Below are 12,910 nucleotides of genomic sequence, written 5' to 3' on the forward strand. Positions count from 1 at the left end.
ATATCAACGCAAAAGTAAAGGAGTAAATACATAGGTATGCATGCATATAGAACCATTAAAGGCTAGGTGGCGCGCGCCGCCGCCGCCCGATTCAAAGGGTTGAGCCACAATCATCCATCCATCCATCCTTCGCGACGCCCCCTGGGCAATGCAAGAGCCCCATCATCGTTAGCTGCGGCCTTTCAGCCACTTGAGTTCAACTGTGGTTGCTAAGGCACTCTACCGTCTAGGTTTTCAATATATGTGGCCTGGGCTCCACTACGGTTGTTACTGATCCCACCGAAACATCTGTGACGTTATTTACAAGGTACACCGCCGTAACGCACGATGAAAGCGACGATCCGCCACAACTTAGCTGGCTTCTTCACCTACTAAATTTACCGTGCCAGCAGCCAGCGTCCGAACGTAAAAACTCGACCCCAATCCACTTGCCGGCACGTCTAGGGACACACGCTTACCAAACGCGCTAAGAAACCTCCTGCATAGTACCTAGGAGGGATCATATATTCAAGGAGCAAAAGAGCCCAGATTTTCTCTCTCGCGCCCGCTCTTACTCGCGCCTGCGCACAAAAGACTGGCGATCCCTCAAATGAACGTCTCGTCAGATTTCCCTAGGTAATATAGTGAGGAGCTCTAAGGTCTGGGCATAGAGTTTCTCACTACATGACATAGTGAGGAACTCTATGCGTCTGGGGAACCGCGTTGTAGGACACTTGGTGAGACATTGCGAATAAAGCTGCTACAGACACGGTTCTCCCTCATGACGTCATGCATGGCGTTACGCGGCCGATCGACGGCCGAAAGCGAAACACTTTGCTCGATGTGTCCAGGCAGTGGAATCGCCATCGTCAAAGCGTGCCCTCTTCCGAACTTTCTTTCTCTCAACCCGCCGGTGGCTTCTGCCAGCGTTATAGGTGTTCTGTGCGTTGTCGGCCATTGGAAGTGCCGTCCGATACTGTCCCGTTGGAGAACACTTGCTTCGGCGAATACTATAACTGCAATCCGCTTCTTCAGAAACCGTGCTAGGTAAGAGTTTGCCCAACTTATTACTTTCTACCATCCCTACTCTTTCTTTCGACCGCGCCTGTTACCTCGGAAACATGCCAGTCTCCTTGGCAGCGAGTCATGCCGCAGCGACGTCGACTGACGTCTTATGTAACGTGCAATATATATTTTTAGCAGTATTATTGCTCTTAAATGACGTGTGAAGATAAGAATGTATTATGAAATCCTCTCTATCCGTGTCTGCACGAAAGTTTTCTCCAAGTATTGCTTCGAGCGCCGAGCCGACGTTCGATCCTGCAGTGCTCGACGTTGATAGCTCGTCCCGAGCGCCTAGTTTCTGTGTCGAGTTTCGAATCGTGTACATACTCCATCTGTACCGTTCGTTGCGCCACTTTTGGTTTTCTATCGAGTAGCGTTACACGGACTTGCACGTTCCGCCGTTCTGCGACCTGCATTAGAAATTCTACTCCGGAATTTACCGTGTTGTTGACCTATAAGCGCAGCAAGAACAGCCTAAGCACCGCTGCTCCCCCTCGTCGCCGTGTTTGTCTGCTGCATTTTCGTCCTTGGGCGATGGGGAGGCGGCAAGGGACGCGTTGCGGAAGGAATCCCTTTCCGGGAGCAGCCCTCTTCCCCCGGGCCTCGGAATCGATCGGCGTCGTGGCCTGCATTGTGTGTAGAGTACGCGAGGCGACTACGCTTTCGAAATAGCAGCACGGATGAGGCACGCATGGCGTGTGTTGGATCAAGAGAATGTTTCTCCTCCCGTACTCTCTCAATACCTGAAGTAGGAATGTGTGTTCTTGGTATCCTTTCTTGTGTGCTTATTTGTTCAAGTGCATCTGGAGTGATGCGGCAGCGAGCCTTGGGACTTTTCAGATTCGTGTGGTTTGCCAAGCCGATCAAGAGAATTTAATTTTGCAAGCAGTACTCAACGTTCGTGTACAAAATGTAATCGTTGGAATTGCTTTCAAGAATTCCATTGCTTTTTGTTCTGACATGGAAAGACTGTTGGTTGCCATTTGCCTGTTTTTCTGTTGATGCCAATGCCGGGCGTACTATTATGTTACTCTTTATGCATGAATGAAGCAGTAAAGACTTGTGAGATATTGTGTAAGTGCATGCATAAAACTGGTGGAGCAGTGTAAGGCCATATATCCACCATAGCATATACTACGGTGTAGCAAGCCGAATTAGCATGGAAACAGCACGAGAAACGACAACTGAGACAAGGTACCAAACTATCTGTGACTAACAACAGGTTTTGTTCATTGCATCGCACAATAAACAAGTTCCATGACTACATGTGCCCTGCCACTTGACATCAACTTGTTATACTAAGAAAGAAAGGTGCAGGGAAACAAAAATATATATACACTAGGCTATGGCCCACTGGCAAGATCTAATTGCAAAGGCATTTTACGAACCGCTAAGGTATGCAGTTTCTTCTCGGTTTAGGCTAATAGACAGTGCTCTAACACAACCTTTTAAACAGCCTTTTCAAAAAAGTTAACGTGCTTCAAACACCAAATGCACATAAGGGTACCTAAAAGGTTGTTTTTAAAATGCGGTCTTGCAGTGGATGGCCATTGTGCTCCCACTCTTGATCCGTGCATTGTAAGAGTTCTCATTCAGCCTTGTGTTGAGGCATCTCCTGATTTGTCCCACATAGCAGTGACCACATGGAAAACGGCACCCTTTTGTTGCAGACAGAAAGAGTGTTCACATGATATATGAGTGCATGGATGGCACATTCCTGTGACCACCGAATACGCCTCATGAACCTCTATAAGACCCTTTATGTGCACGATTTAGACTATGGTGTTGTAGTGTACCAGTCTGCTACACCCAGGGCGCTAAAGGTGCTGGATCCCGTCCACCACCTAGGCATCAATCTGGCCACAGGTGTTCTTTAAGACAAGTCCGGTGGCAAGCCTCTATGTAGAGGCAGACGAGTAGTCCCTCCGTCAACATAGAATATACTCCAACTTCAAACATTTTCTAAAGTAAATACTTAATTTGAACATGCCTCCTATTCAACCATAAATGACATGACCAATATCACACTCTTTCAGGATCGACCTGCGAGAGAGCCTTTCTCGTTGCATGTGCAAAGTCTCAGTGAAGAAATGGATGTCCCACTCCTTGAACATTGTCTCACAACTCCAGCAAAGCTGTTACCGCCGTGGCAGTGGCCGCTCATAAAATGAGACATATTATGAAACGAAGCTTTCTTTGCCTCTTTGTTCGAATTTTGCACTGCTCGAGGAGTGGTTCAGAGCGTGTATGTTCATGCAAGGAACATGGCAGAGAGAAAAGGCGATGTGATAAACTCGTTTGGACCTTTGCACCCCATTGGAGTTTGCAGGAAGAACATGGGCACAATTAGTAGATGACAGGGGTAGTTGGAGAAATATGGGAGAGGCCTTTGCCCTGCAGTGGGTGTAACCAGGCTGATGATGATGATGATGATGATGCTGATGATGACCCCATCAGATGTGCACAGTGCCCTCTGGAGCTCCCTGGGCATCTCCACATTAGCCTCTTGACAGCTGTAATTATCCGTGGCCCCCCTGCAAAAGCATTGCAGAGACTGCAGCGCTTACCTTTCTACTAATGTGCTAGCCAAGAGGGAAGCTAGGTATAATGGTAGAAAGGAGGCAGCGAGAGGAGAAAAAGGATGGGAGAGGGTAGGAGAGGGATAAGATGACGTGGGAAGGCAAGGAAATAGCAGTTGCGGGCAACCTGAAGTTATGGTACGGTACGCTTCTGCTATTTCTGAAAAATAAACATGTAAATTTGTCAAGGAAGCAACTGACACAGGGAATGCAGATGCAACGCTGCATTAAAACACCGTAGGGTCTAGGTGACACTACGGAAGTGGTTGCATGTCAAATCAACACTTCTGTGCCCGTCGCAGGTTCAATTCCGACCATGGCAGCCGCAGTTCGACGGGAGCGAAATACAGAATGCTGATGCACTTAGATTCAAGTGGTGCATGTCAAAGCACACCAAAGTGTAAAAAATTAATCCGGAGTCCACCACTACGGTATGCCTCATAATCAGATTGTGGTTCGGCATGTACCCCCCCCCCCCCCATCATTCAACTAAAGGTTAATGCTTCTGCCACATTGTGATGTGCCATCTGAGGCAATGAATATGCTCGACCCTCTCAGAGGTTATGAAGTATGGCGCACAACAACGCCTTAAGCAGACACCTCCCCCAATGTGTTCTGTGTACTATGCAGATAAACAGCAGTGGTGCATGCAAGGTAATGTTTAACATCAGCTCACCACTCTTGTGTTGGACTAACGTTGAAGAACTTAAGCATTTGCTATCAGCATCATCACTAATTATTGTCAGTCAAAGCAAATATCACAGCAAGCTTTGCTTAGATCCGGTTCCCACAGTGCATGGGATCTGCATAATTTTCATTGAACTCACTAAGCGTGCTCCAAATATTCTGACAAGCACACTTTATCCAGGGAAAGTACTCGTGTGCCAGGAGTGCTAGACTGGCACGTCAAGGTCACAGGCGCCAGCATGTCCTTTGCAGTGCTCGGACCATCCTTTTCTGAATCCAATATTATGCACATTGAAAAGAATATTGACACGTGTACTTGTTTATCTTTATCGGGTGATCACGTTTCACCGCCTAACAAATGTTATCGCACAGCGCTGGACACGCCTGGATGTATCGGAAGTTTTTGGAATCTTATTGATGCTTCCATCCGCTGTCTGTCACCAAACAATGTGTAATCTGATTGCTTGTATGCGCCAGGCTAATCGTGAAGAACTCTGTGGAAGACACGCGGGTCCCAGCGATTACTCTGGAACATTCTACGACTGGTGTATAAAAAGCCGACACGCTTGACCTGCTGATCAGATTTTTGACGATCGCCGAGTGTGTTCACTGCTATCGTTCTTTGAGTGTAGCTTGTTTTTGAGCGCACAAGTTCGCCCAATAAAACGCAAGTTTCGTTAATCACAGTTTTGCTACCTTCTTAACCGTCTCTATACCACATGAAATCAGGTGGAGCAGCTGGTTCATTCATGTACAGCACACCCCCGACAAGCCATGATCCAAGCCTGGACCACAAAAAACAAAACCTACATCGTCCCAGATCATTGAGCAAGTCGCCGACTGCAACAGCTACCCCTAGAACACGGGCTTCCGTCTGAGACGACCAAGAAGATCGTGGCCAAGACAACCCCAATGGCTGCCCCAGCATCTCCCGTTATCCTGCAACAACCTCGGGACCCACCGACCTTTCATGGAGCAGCGACTGAAGACCCGGAATCCTGACTGGAGACCTACGAACGAATCGCAACTTTCAACAACTAGGAGGGACTCCGATGACAAGCTGCAGCACGTATACTTTGCCTTATAAGACGCTGCCAGAACGTGGTTAGAGAACCAGGAGTCGACCTTGACAGCATGGGACCTGTTCCGTAGCGGAACAGCCGAAGCATACGCAGTACTGTCGGCTCTGTCAAACCCAAAGAAGTGTCATATACGGAAAGCCATGATATTCGCCGATTCCCTTAAGTGCTCTAAGGTCTTTAATGAAATTCTGTAAAAGCACAATCTCTGTACTAAATTATCTCTATTTACTCCTGTATACAGCTTGTATGTCTAGCCAGCATCTCAATATACTGGGTTTCTGGGCAAAGAGGCATCAAAGGCAAATATGCTTCCTTATGAAACTGTCACATCAATAGCAACAAAAGCCACTAACTCCTCCATAGCTGTCCCTGCCATAAACTTCAAGTAATTCTAATGGGAATGGCTTAGAAACTACTGGCAATGCTCATGGGACACTGAAACATCTAATAAGCTGCATGTTATTAAGCCACAGTTAGGAAATTGGCCACCCATAGCAAAAACACGGCCAACTGACGTCATGTATCCACTAAGAATCGGGCACACATATAGCACACACTCGTAGCTGTTCACCGGGGATGACCCACCTATCTTTTGTAAATGTGGTGAGATGTTGACTGTCCTCCACATATTGCTAGATGTTGTTAAATAGAAACTCAAAGGATAAAATGTTTTTGTTTACCATACCATCAGCAAATTCCACTTCATCCAGCAATGTTCCTTGACAGTGTTTGTTTACTGCATGTTATACACATAAGTGATCTGTAGCACAGCCTCTTATTGGAGGCTACTGCTGTGATTATAGCATGTAGAACATGTGCTTCCTGCCCTTGCATATAAAGGCCTGGGTGAGGCATGTGTACTACTTGAATGTTCTCATACTTTAGTCTTACAATCACTTTGCAGCGTTTATTTTGTGTTCATAGCTTACCGCACGTCATAGTTTTAATACATATGCAGTATATTTTACACACTTTCCAGTGAATGTTTTTGGCCACCATACAGCTATGTTAAATCTGTACCATTTGTCATTAACTTTACCACTGACAGAATCGTACCATTTCATCACACTCTTTGGTCATCATTGGCCCTTGCGCCATAAAACCCTATACATCATCAGATGATACGAGTGTTTTTTCTTATGTCCTAGGTGAGTCTGTCTGCGACATTTGATGTTCACTATGGGTAGGTAAAGGCATGCTAGCACTGCCAAAACCTTGTCCTTGTTCCTTTTTCTATTCAAAGTTAAGATAATGTAGACATATTCTTTTAGAATAGTAAGAATGGATTAAGCCAGCGTTTACTGTGCTACACCCGCCGTGGTTGCTCAGTGGCTATGGTGTTGGGCTGCTGAGCACGAGGTCGCGGGATCGAATCCCGGCCACGGCGGCCGCATTTCGATGGGGGCGAAATGCGAAAACACCCGTGTGCTTAGATTTAGGTGCACGTTAAAGAACCCCAGGTGGTCAAAATTTCCGGAGTCCTCCACTACGGCGTGCCTCATAATCAGAAAGTGGTTTTGGCACGTAAACCCCAAATATTATTATTATTATGTTTACTGTGCTACGTTTCACTTTAGCACTTGCTGTGTCATCAGTGAACCTGAAGCAATGTTCTCTGCATTGATGCTGTAAACTGTATGTAAACTGTATGTAAAGCATAAAACAAACATGCTCTCACTAGCGCATGAACCCAAACTGATGACACCATCTGACAGTTGTCAAATCATTATCATTGCTTTAAACTGTTATCACATTTCTAGCTCATCAGTTTTACCATTATGACACCTTTTAACATTACCTTCCAAGTGTTTTGACATGATTCCTGCATGTGGTATGCATGTGCAAGATACTTCTGTGCAAACAATGGTTTTGCAGATGATCCGCGCTCATTCGAAAGTGTTAATTGAGTGGTTACAGCCTACTTCACTCAGACCGGTGCATGCTAGCGATTTGCTCACAGCTGCTCACCAGGAATGCCAATGCACGGCAACACTCATGCTGGCAGCAGATTTAACGCCTCCCTTGGAGATAGAGCGAATCGACCAGAGTGCGAGGGTGTGCATCAGCTTGGCTTCTTGACCATCTTACAACCAAGATAATAGTGTGTCGCTTGCATTCAGGCAAGATGTGCTTAAGACAAATACGAAATCCACGCAGTTCTCTGCGGAGTCCTAGCGCATGAAATCTGAGTGGAGCATAAGCTGTGTGCTGCTAAAGCTGTCTATTAACAAGATGAAACACGTTACATTAGGGATGAATGCACAGCTTCGTTTTATGCATGCTGCTTTTTTGTGACAGCTTTTGTCTTGTCTCTTCACGTGTGCTTTTTGGTGCTTCAGATATTGGGCAGTAGCATGCAGGTGAGAATGCTGGACCTTTCTTGGGTATTGGGATGACCTTGCCAACCTGCCAGTCTCGTGGCACCACTCCAGATGACAGGATGCTGGAAGATATGCGACAGTATGGCAGCAGAAAATTAAATTGTTTAGTGTTCTTTAAAGCTTTAGAATTTATACAATCAATTCCCGCTTAAGATGACACTTTTAAGGCATCAATTACTTGAACAATACCATTAGGTTCGAAGATGACATTAGGCATAACAGGGTAATCGTGGTGGGGTACACATGGAAATATATGGTCAGGTTCATCAGTAAAGATAGAGCAAAATGTGGAATTCGGTGTTCCTGCAACTTTGAACTCAGGGACTGGAACATTTTGTTGATCGCATAGCAAGATATGTTTAGAATAGTTTGGGTTTATGGTGTTCCAAAACTTTTCGGGGCTTGTGCGCAGCATGCCTGGCAGGGTGGAAGAGAAGAATGTTTGCTTAGCATCTGAGATCATGGATTCATAGAGTTTTTCAGTCTTACAATATTTTTCCCATCGTGCTTGTAGTTCGATGTTCTAGCTGACCGGGAGTGTCGTTTATTTTTATTGTTAAGGCATTTTAATGTGTTATTGTACCATGGGGAAGAAGGCCGTCTGTATGTGTATGTATGTGTATGTGTATGTATGTGTTTTACAATTGCTGCATTTTGTTTTTAAAGAGCTCCCAATTTTCATCAACAGAACGATTGGGAAAATCTACAAGGAATCACTCGCAGAAAGAGGCTAGTTCATCATTCATACTGTACCTTGATAGTCGGCTTTGTCATATAGGGTTATTGTTTTCTTTACTTTCTTTGGATTGGGCAAGTTATATTGCAAAGTGGCATGAATAACTGCGTGATTACTTAGGCTGGTTAGATTAGAGATGGACTCAATTTTATTGAATGGGGCATTGAAAATAAATCTAGCAGGCTTGATGAATCATGAGTCATCCGTGTAGGGAAGGTAACTATTTGGGATAAGTTGAAGGTTAGGCAAGTATCTATAAAGTGACTTTCAATATTCTGTTTTGAAGTCGTTAATGATAAGTTTGACCAAGTTATGGTGGGGAAGTTAAAATCCCCAAGTAAGAGAAGAGGGGCATGATCCGAAGCTGAAGTTACTAGTTGAAGAGCATCATGAAACTCGCCAATGAACGAGGGATCGGAATCAGGAGGGTGGTAGTAAGCGCCAGTGGTAATGCGTGGAACGGCAGCGTTGCAGCAAATAAAAATAATTTCAAGATTGGAAGGAATGTCGACAATGCAGCATTTTAAACTATGGTGAGCGGCGGTTAACACCCCACCCCCATGCCTGTTTTTGCGATTGCAACGAAAGATATCAGTAATTAAATAGAATAGGCAACTCAGAGTCGGAAATTAATGAATTCAGCCATGTTTCGGTTAGTATGACTAAGTTACATTTGGTTGCCTTTATGAGGCTGAGCAGGGAATCGCGTTTAGGCAATATGCTCCTAATATTAGTATATATACATGAAAGAAAGTTGGCATTGGACTAAGCAGGGGCTTCAGTAGGTAGCTATGGTGCACGTGGGAGCACCATTTGTGTAGTTGGGTCAGAAATGTAAGGGACCTTATCAATGGTTAATTTTCGTTATGCAAGCTTATAGGGTCGGGATTGGGCTTTGCCAAATGTAATAAGCCGCTTGTGTATCAGGCGGTTGTTCGGGGAGTAATTCCGTGATATGCTGTATGTAGTATATTAAGTTTTTTTGCATTAGAAAGAATGCGGTCTTTATCTTTGAAACTCGTAAACTTTACAATGATCGGCCTATTTCTGCTAGGTTGGAAACTTCCCAGTTGGTATGCACGTTCGATATTACGTGGGTTGGGCATTATATCTAGGGTAGCCTTGCAGGGATTTGCGAATAATTTCTCTGATTGTGCCCATGTTTCGCGCTTGGAATCTTGGTGTGTATAAAAAATAAAGTTATTTTGTCAGGATCGATTGTCTGAATGATCAATGTTGCATGTTCTGCAATTTGCGCAGAATTTCGTAAAGCAATGGATCGAATGTCCTCGACATCTGCTTTAATTGTGCTTATGGCGGCACAATCTTTTTCTATTTTAGCAAGCCTTTGGTTTATATTGTCAAACGTTTTGTCATACTGAGATTGGATTGTAAAACTTTATTTGTCCAACAGATGCAGGGAAGGCTTTAAGCCTTCCCACCTAGACTTACATTCCGAGCTGGTGGGCTAGCCGAAGGCTTCACGGCGTGGGACCGCTTAGTGTGTTACAGAGAGATCACACAACACTACAGACTAGGGCGGGTGAAATATCCTCCGGCTGATATATCCTTAAACAAGAGCCAGGCTTCCACTTGGCGTCGCCTGCAAACCAACTCTTTTCCAAGCCCGGTGTCGTGCAGCCTCTACTACCCAGGTCAGTACTCCAGCCAGTATAAGCTATGTAAAGCCAGGGCTAATCTTAATCACATTCCGTGGGAATGCCCACAGGCTCCCTCTGAGGGAATAATAAGGTCTTTAGAACAATGGGAGACCTTATTACTCAGCTCCGATCCGGAGATTCAACTGAAGACCGTCCGACTGGCCGAAACCGCCGCTAGGGTCCAAGGACTCCTGTCATACTGAGAGAGTGTAGTTTGGATGGCTCTCATTTCTTGCATGAGAGAGGCTTGTTTGAATCGAATTTCATAGAGAGCAGCTGCCCAGAAGCTGTTTGGGTTGAAGCAGGACGGGTGGTAGGGCCTGTATTTTCTTTGATATCTCCGGAAAGCAACAGCCGGTTTAGTAAGCAGCAACAGTACTGGTATAGGGCACCAATGCAATACCGTGGGCTCGGCAACACTATCAATGCATAATACCACCTAGGCTTTGCAAATATGGAGTAACGGTTCGTTACCTGCATGAAAAACAGGCGGCTCAGGTGAACGTTCATCATTGTTGCCATGTTGCCAAGCCCACTGGTGGGACCGTGTGGGGGACGTCAGTGCTTTTATTGTAGTGGTGGCGCATTGGTGTCGAATTCGGGACGTGGCTAGCAGGTGACATCGGGGAGGGGGCAAATCATGGTAGATCAGGTAGCGGAGCATCCAGAGGCTTTTGCGTGTAGGGTGGTAGCGGCATGTCAGTTGGTCGTGGTGATCGCTGATGCAGCTGGGCCAGACTTCCGTCAGTGCCCTGAGGCACCCGACAGAACAGTTTAACAGAACAGGTTATAACAGATTTGGTTATAGCAGAAACATACAGTTGGCGTTCGCAGGATCTGTTTCTTAAAAGTCCTGCAGCGTCCCCTTGTTGTGTTCCACGGCAGGTGGCTGGCATTACTGCCGAAACTGAAATACAGTTATAGAGATTTCTTTTTGAAAACTTCCCGATCGCCCTCAGAAACGAGGGCACACCAAAAAAGTATTCTTCGGAGTGCCAAGGAGTCGTCTTCCAAGGAGTACCTTGGAAGACCAGACTGACGCCCTAGGAAAACACTTCGAGCATGTATCAAGCTTCATACACTATTCAAAATCATTCCCTAAACACGAAGAACTAACAGAACGCCACTGGAGCGTAAATGCCGACCGAATGAACCACACAACTGTCCTTTTAATATTGCCGAGCTGAGAGCTGCCTTGAGCATGTGCAGGAGCTCTGCACCAGGAGCTGACCTAATCATGTATGACATGATTAAAAACCTCCACATTGACACACTGATGACACTTCTTACACTTTTCAACTCTATTTGGTATGCCGAATACCTTGCATCCTCATGGAAGGAAGCTATTGTTATTCCATTTTTGAAACAAAGATCCATCTGACGTATTAAGTTATTGCCCGATAGCTCTCACAAGCTGCATTTGTAAGCTTTTTGAAAAAATGGTAACTCATCGCCTTTTACATTTCCTTGAATTTAACAAAATACTTTACTCTTTTCAGTGCAGTTTCAAAGAGGGTCGGTCCACAATGGGTCATCTCATGCACATTGAGGAAAATATCTGGGATGCGTCTTATGGATATTTCTCAATATGGAGAAGGCATACAACACAACATGGCGTTACAGAATCTTGTGAGACCTGTTGGGAATAGGTGTCCATGGAAACATGCTAAACATATAGAAAACTGTTTGTCAAATCAAACCTTTCATGTCAAAATTAGCAATTGGCACTTGAGTTGCAGGTTTCACCATTTTTTCAAGTCGCTGCTCCTCTTTTAGGCGACAGTGTATTTGAGTGCAAATCAATTTTATAGTCGCATTTATTTTGCTTTTAGCTTATTTTTAACTCGGAGGTCTTGTTGCGCATTTGTATAACTGGCCGTAGAGAAGTGAACGAAATGGTTGATTCGTATGGTGGTCTCTCAATGGCTTTTGTTCTCGATTGCCGCAAGGCGTTCATGAGCCGTCTGGCAACTCGTATCCGGCAGCTGGATACAAGAGGCCGAGACGAGGCATACGGTCGGTTTCTGAGGGAGCTCGCGCGTCCCTTTTCGGCTATAGGCTTTCCAGCAGGAAGGCGACGGCCCTTGTTCTGGTCGGGCTACATGACCCTTTGAAGAAAAGGCCAACCTATTCGAACGCCCTAGGCCGGAGTCATGAACAAGAAAAAAACTGCAACATGTGCTGCGAATGAGGAGTACCGAGCGCCGTAGAGTCCCCTCTCCGGACCCATATGGGTAACAACACCCGATAAAAAACTAAGTAAATAAATAAAATGATACATGCAAACGATTTGTCTACTTCGCATGGAGGGTATGTCGAAAACAACGAGAGGGAGAGTGTGGCACAGTCGTAGACATCGCAAATTGGCAGCGTGTGTCGTCTGTTAGGAAAACAAGTTGTGGGGCTCACGCGACGGCCGCACGCCGCATTTGGTACGAAATTGCTGTCCTGTCAACATGCTTTGACGCTAAAATATGGCACTCGCGTACGCTCTCCTCCCAAGAGAATGCACCGCAACACAAGATGGCACCCTGTTTTACAGAAGACGAAAAGTTCCTGGTGATGACACTCATGAACAACTACAAGCATATTGTGGAATGCAAGAAAACTGATGTCGCGTCGTTGACCAAGAAGAATCAGACATGGAAAGAAATAGCAAAACAATATTGTTACAAGCACGGGGAAAAGGGGGTTTATTTAGGCGTGCGAGAGCAGGAACGGCAGGCTACGAACAACAGGA

At 45.5% G+C, this 12,910-nt stretch overlaps 1 protein-coding gene across 2 annotated transcripts in view; it reads left to right on the forward strand.

Annotated features, from left to right (window-relative positions):
- The first annotated feature begins 868 nt into the window (after positions 1 to 868).
- The window catches only part of LOC142576651 (DIS3-like exonuclease 2), a 318,054-nt gene continuing 306,012 nt past the window's right edge, over positions 869 to 12,910 (forward strand). Inside the window, exon 1 of one of the 2 annotated variants that reach the window (XM_075686870.1) lies at positions 869 to 1,026. The gene's annotated coding sequence lies outside the window, so the exon portion shown is untranslated. The remainder of the gene's footprint in view (positions 1,027 to 12,910) is intronic. The other variant, XM_075686871.1, reaches the window with a different exon arrangement.

This window comes from Dermacentor variabilis, chromosome 3 (genome assembly GCF_050947875.1).
Source record: "Dermacentor variabilis isolate Ectoservices chromosome 3, ASM5094787v1, whole genome shotgun sequence".
Lineage (NCBI taxonomy): Eukaryota > Metazoa > Arthropoda > Arachnida > Ixodida > Ixodidae > Dermacentor > Dermacentor variabilis.